Raw genomic sequence first — 6,254 nt, forward strand, 5'->3', positions numbered from 1 at the left:
CTCAGGCTAGAAGCGCAGAGCGAGAACAGCAGAGCAGTGCAGGCTGCTGCATCTTTTTCTGTCCACAGCGAGGCGTGTCAATGGCAAACGGCTTCAAGTCTCGTAGATCAGTGAAGAGAAGTTCATCGTTACTGAAGGAGAAGAAATCTGAATCCTGTGGCGAAGCGGCCACTTATATAGCTAGATGGCCCTACGCATTTTGGCGGGCTTCGCAGCCATAGGTTCGTGCTGTACCGCTGACAAGTCATTGGTTCGTCTTTGATACATTGCACAAACCGATGGCCATGCAGGTTCACTGCGTGATTAAATAAGGCTTCAGTTTAGGAGAAAAAAGGACTTTTTCCCCATAGCGTCTTTAGCAAGACGCAGTACGAGGGAAGTATCAACAGGAAACAGCAGGTTTTTTTGTTGTAGTTATTAATTATTTGATTTTTGTAGAGATGTGGACTGTGTATTTTTGTGTTTTTTTTTTTTAGTTTTTTCTGTGAATGTGTATGTGGGGGAGAGTGACAGTAATGATCAACCATACCTTACTCATTAGCTACGGTTTAACTTGGTGTTTAGTCAGAGTTTCAACCCACTGCACAAGAAGACTACACATCTTAAATATTCTTAACAATACAGGCATCTGACAGGAGGACAAGCCACATATGTTTAATGATTTAATTTGAAGCGTTTAATATAAAACCTGTCCCTTGCTTAAGACAGCCTGACTTGGATCATGCGCTTTTCCAACAGTTGTTCATTCTGTGTCCATTAGATATAAACGTCTCTGTTATGTATGTAACCCTCGTTCCCTGAAGGAGGGAACAGAGACATCACGTCAGTCTCACTTAGAGAGACCAATCCACTTCGAGTGTAACTAAACGAGCCAATACACAGTGGCATGTGATGATTGCATCCAGATGATTACAGCGCGAGCATAAAAAGGCAGTTGGTGCAATGCATACCAGGTTTTCGCTGAGGAGCTGAGCAGGTGACCTTCAGGGAACGAAGGTTACATACGTAACCGAGACGTTCACTTTAAGTGTGCTGTGCAAGCAGCCTTGCCCCTTTTTGATGTAGGCTGGGGCTCGCTACAAGAAGACCAGTCATTGTTGTTATAGCATTACCGACTCAGTGAGATTGGATAACACTGGAACAGGGACGTTGCGGAAGCCCCCTCCTTTCTGGAGGAGGTTTCAGAAGCACTTACACATATGAGCATCCATTTAGGTGTATATGGAAGATTAGAAGTGATTGTAACCCTCTTGGAAATGGCAGAAGTCTGCCATGGAAACACGGGCACTAAGGCTATACCTTGGACTTTACACATATGGGATCCACTTAGGTCTCACTTATGGAACCCAGCCTTCGAGTGACGGCCTTATATGCCAGTGCAGTTAGGAGCCTGTCCACACCACATTTAGCTGGTTTCACAGGTTGGCAGAGGTTGTGTGAGTAGGGCCTTTTTTGAAGCTCTCGAACTGCCAGCTACTACCTGCTGGCGATGGAGGAGGATGAGTGTGGTCCGGTGTTGGTCCGTCCGCGACTCTCCATGCCCTCCCGGGACCCAGGGACAGAGAAAACCATTCTCTTGTTGAGATTTTCCAGATTCTCCACCTGGCCCTCCTCCGGGGGAGGGAGAAGTGCCTTCATCATCCCCCAAAGAGCAGATACCTCCCTCTCTGGGTTGCCCATCCCGGCGCCTCTTGCTCTTCCGCTCACCACCAGGTTTGACGGAGGCCAGGATGAGTAGTTTCGGCCTGACTATGCACAGCTCCACGGCACCGCTTGCTGGAGGCTGCTGTGGATGCAACATGGGAGGGGGGCAGACGCAGGGGGGTGCCCTCAGCGATGAGCAGGCTGAGGCACTGCGGCTGGTGGACAGGTGGAGGCAGCAGCTGCCTGGTGTGTGACGAAACTCCTCAGTCTGCTTATGTGCAGCCGAGAGCTGCTGGTCCAGGTTCTTGAATGCATTGCCGAAGAGGCCAGTCTGGGACACAGGGGCATTAAGGAACCAAACTTTGTTGGCGTCCCTCATATCGACCAGACACAGCCAGAGATGGCGCTCCTGGACCAAAAGTGTGGACATCGCACAACCCAGAGAACTCAGAGCACGAGGTCAGTAGCTGTTCAGAGGTCTTTCAGAACTTCTTGATCGTGACCACCCTCGTGCAGGTCCTTCAGTGCCTTGGCCTGATGAACCTGCAGTAACACCGTAGCATGCAAGGCGGAGGCAGCTTTTCCACAGGCCATATAAGCATCGCCGGACAGGCCAGTACCTACAGACCTGGGAGGGGAGGCATGATTCGCCCTGCCAGGTGGAGGCAGTATTAGAACACAACTGCATCGTAACCGACCGCTCCACTGGGGAGACCCCCCGTATACCCCCTAGCTGCACCACCGTAGAAGGTGGTGAGGGAGGAGGAACCAGCAGAGCGGTTTCCAGCAGTAAAAGGGGAAGAAAGGCACTGAAGCAGTGGAGGTTTCCACTCGAGCCCAACACTGGGCACTGAACACTGGAGGAAACGGAGCCTGGCCCGCAGCTCCGAGATGGTCATCTTCCCGCAATGGGAACATATTATATTAAAATATTTTTTCGGTGCCCACGTTAACAGATTAGAACATTCACACTGCATGCAGAGACGACGCGGCAGCACGTAGCAGGAGCAGAGCAAGAAGCGGCGCAAGTCTATTTTTGCTGCACCGCTTATGCTGAAATAAAGCCACAGTGCATTGTTCTTGGTCAAAATTGTCCTGATTAACATGAAAAAATAACAATTTCAACATAAAATCATGTGAGGTGTTTCGTGTTTCACAATCATGGGGTAAAGGCACACAGTATTGATAAATACTTAAGCTAAAATAATGTTGTTATTTTATTTTTTATTTTTTAATAATGTCTAAGTTAATACTTGTTCAAAACGATCACTTTAGTAAAGTTTGTATTAGGCTATATTCAGCTTATTTTGATAAATAATATTCAACAAAAATATATTTTACAATACAAAAACAAAATAAAAATTAAAGATTCTGAAAGCATTAAAGGAGACCCCATAATAATTTAATATAGATGTATAGTAGTAACGACAAATTATATTTTATTATATGATATGATTAATATCATGCTTGTAAATATGATGGTTTCATTATAAAAAGGGTGATTATCTCTAAGGTGGACATCCAACATAATATATGATATTTACCATCTGAATCTAACCATGTCATGTCAACAAAAATCATCTATTAATTATCATGTTAATTATTGTGCCTTTTGCCCCAACAGTAGGGGCGCTTTTTACCCCGAATACCATACATTTACATTTTCTTCTCGTTATTAAAAAAAACTGTTTCTTTAATTATCTTAAACCAAACTGGGAAATAACTAAGAAGACCTTTGTCTAAAAATATATCCAATAATTTTTGCGATTCTCATTTGCTACTTAAATCTTAAACATTAAAAACAACAACAACAACAACAACAACAAAAAACATCAAATATTAGCGTTAGCACAGAATCAACTACACAAAAATGCATCACTGCCAGTAGTTATTGCCCAAACTTCAAAGGCCTTTTTAAATTATTAAAACTAGAGGCATTTAATAACTTTAAGATTACTTTTTATCATGTAAACTATATGTACAGCATGTTATATGCAAGTGTCAGAGGGGAACACGGTGGCATCACAACATGCTACTCATATCAAAGCACATGACAGACAGTTGTTGGAGAACATCTGAAAAGCGTCACTGTACTAATCATACTCATCTGTATTTGCAGTACACAAGCCGTGATTCAGCAGTGCGCGACAAACGCTGGTAGTGTGAAAGCACAATGGGTGCGTGCTGCTCCCGCTCTGCATACACGCCTCTGCTTGTGCTGCCTCTGCTCTGCTTGCACGTCCAGTGTGAAACCAGCATTACACTTGTTATTACTTGTACTACTGTCTGTACATCCAGAATACTGAAATGATCCATTTGCACACTGGAAAAATTTTCTGTGAACTTTTTTTTTTTAATGTCCATTGCATAACTGTTTTGTAAAGCTTAATGTATTGCTTATACATCTTCATTTGTAAATTATGTTCACATATTCAAAGTTTCTGCTTATAGTGTACATACACTTATTTCATAATCCATCTGTATAGTATGTTCATAGTACACCTATCTGTATATCATGCTGATAGTATTTAAAAATCTGTAAATTATGTTCACAGTACTGCCTTATCTGTATATTTATTGTACATCTGTAACATATTATAGACACTGTATATCCTGTACTTACTGCTTATTGCACTTCTGGTTAGATGCTAACTGTATTTTGTTGCCTTGTACCTTACATGTGCAATGACAATAAAGTTGAATCTAATCTAATCTAATTATTCTTACACCCTGGGGAGTTGAGGGTTTCAAGTTTCAGAGTTTCAAATTACATTCCAAAAACCTAGAGCTTTTGAACATTTTACTATAGGTAGTACTATGTGTACTTGAGCCTGTCAATCAACGTTAGCGAGCCATAATCAAGCTGAAATTGCAAGGATACTACACCTCTATCAAAAATGCACGTGTTCAGCCATTAGAATGTAAAACTTACAGTTGGTTAATCATAAGCCATTGCTATGATCTAACATCTGCCCCACCTAAATTTATGGTCAAGAGCCACTACTGGGCTCAACAATTCAAATATTGTTAAAAGAAGAAAATCAAACATACAAGTCATTGTCTGTGCAGGTCCAGTAGAACCCTCGTTTTTTAAAAACCTCTATAAGTCCAAGGATGGATCCCTGAGTGCAAGACTCCCTAGAGGGACAAAAAGGAAGCCAGCTATAAGATTAGTGTGTCATATAAAAACATTACTATATAATGTTCATTATCCTGCTCTTGATCTGTATTCGTTGCACAGCAGTATTAAAGTGTGCCATTGACACAGCAATTGTATCACTGGAGGTCACCAGGTACTGTAAGATCACTAATAAGTGTTCCTGGATGCCCAGACATTATTGATTGATTGATTCATATTTGAAGTAAAGCATATAAAACATCTAATAATACGAAATAGATATGTTTTTAGCTAAAAAGACTTCATTACATTTTGACAAGGATCTTTTTTATTTTAATTTTTTAGAATGCTTTTGTAATTAACTGCAGTGTCAGTGCATTGTATTGAAAACAAGATGAAGAGGAAGAAATGTACTTACAGAAAGGGTCCCTCTAAGTTGTAGATGACTTTAATGTGTACATGAGTGACCATCCTTGGGTTTAGATTTTCCAGTTCCACACTGCCAAACATGCTGAGGAATAAATACAAATATATACAAAAATACATACTTTATTTGTCAAACAAGAAAACAAAGACTGTCCACAAGCTGGTTCAGGTCAAATGTAAACAATTTTCTATAGTTCAACGTGGATTTGATAAAAAAAAAAAGAAAAAAAAAAAAAGAAATAATGAGCCATTGATATGAGCATGTGTGAACTGAGCACTTGAATGAACTGACAAAAATAACCTTTTTATGGTTTCCTATGGTTTATGTAAAATGGTGAGTTGATTAAGACTAGTAATCATGTATGTTAAACTATTACACTATATATCCCCCTTCCTCAAATATTGCCTTGGAGGTCCAATGCGCTGCAGAGTTTAGCTCCAACCCTGATCAAATTCACCTGCCTGTGATTTTCTAATGACCCCAAAGACATTGATTGGCATTGATTAGCATGCTCAGGTGTATTTGATTAGGGTTAGAGCTAAACTCTGCAGAAAAGTGGATCTCGAGGTCCAGATTTGAGGATCCCTGCTATATATAAAGATATACACTATACAGGTGCTGGTCATATAATTAGAATATCATCAAAAAGTTGATTTATTTCACTAATTCCATTCAAAAAGTGAAACTTGTATATTATATTCATTCATTACACACAGTCGGATATATTTCAAATGTTATTTCTTTTAATTTTGATGATTATAACTGACAACTAAGGAAAATCCCAAATTCAGTTTCTCAGAAAATTAGAATATTGTGAAAAGGTTGAATATTGAAGTCACCTGGTGCCACACTCTAATCAGCTAATTAACTCAAAACACTTGCAAAGGCCTTTAAATGGTCTCTCAGTCTAGTTCTTTAGGCTACACAATCATGGGGAAGACTGCTGACTTGACAGTTGTCCAAAAGACGACCATTGACACCAGGAGGGCAAGACACAAAAGGTCATTGCAAAAGAGGCTGGCCTCTGTGTCCAAGCACATTAATAGAGAGGTGAAGGGAAGGAAA

The 6,254-nt window shown here is 40.8% G+C and overlaps 1 long non-coding RNA gene across 1 annotated transcript; it reads right to left on the bottom strand.

Moving 5' to 3' along the window:
* Positions 1-4,502: 4,502 nt before the first annotated feature.
* Positions 4,503-5,715, bottom strand: LOC122143109. The gene is made up of 3 exons (XR_006158965.1): positions 5,490-5,715; positions 5,181-5,273; positions 4,503-4,782 (listed from the first exon to the last, which is right to left on the bottom strand). It is a non-coding gene; the product is annotated as an uncharacterized LOC122143109 (long non-coding RNA).
* Positions 5,716-6,254: the final 539 nt, after the last annotated feature.

This window comes from Cyprinus carpio, unplaced genomic scaffold (genome assembly GCF_018340385.1).
Source record: "Cyprinus carpio isolate SPL01 unplaced genomic scaffold, ASM1834038v1 S000000807, whole genome shotgun sequence".
In the NCBI taxonomy this organism is placed as follows: domain Eukaryota; kingdom Metazoa; phylum Chordata; class Actinopteri; order Cypriniformes; family Cyprinidae; genus Cyprinus; species Cyprinus carpio.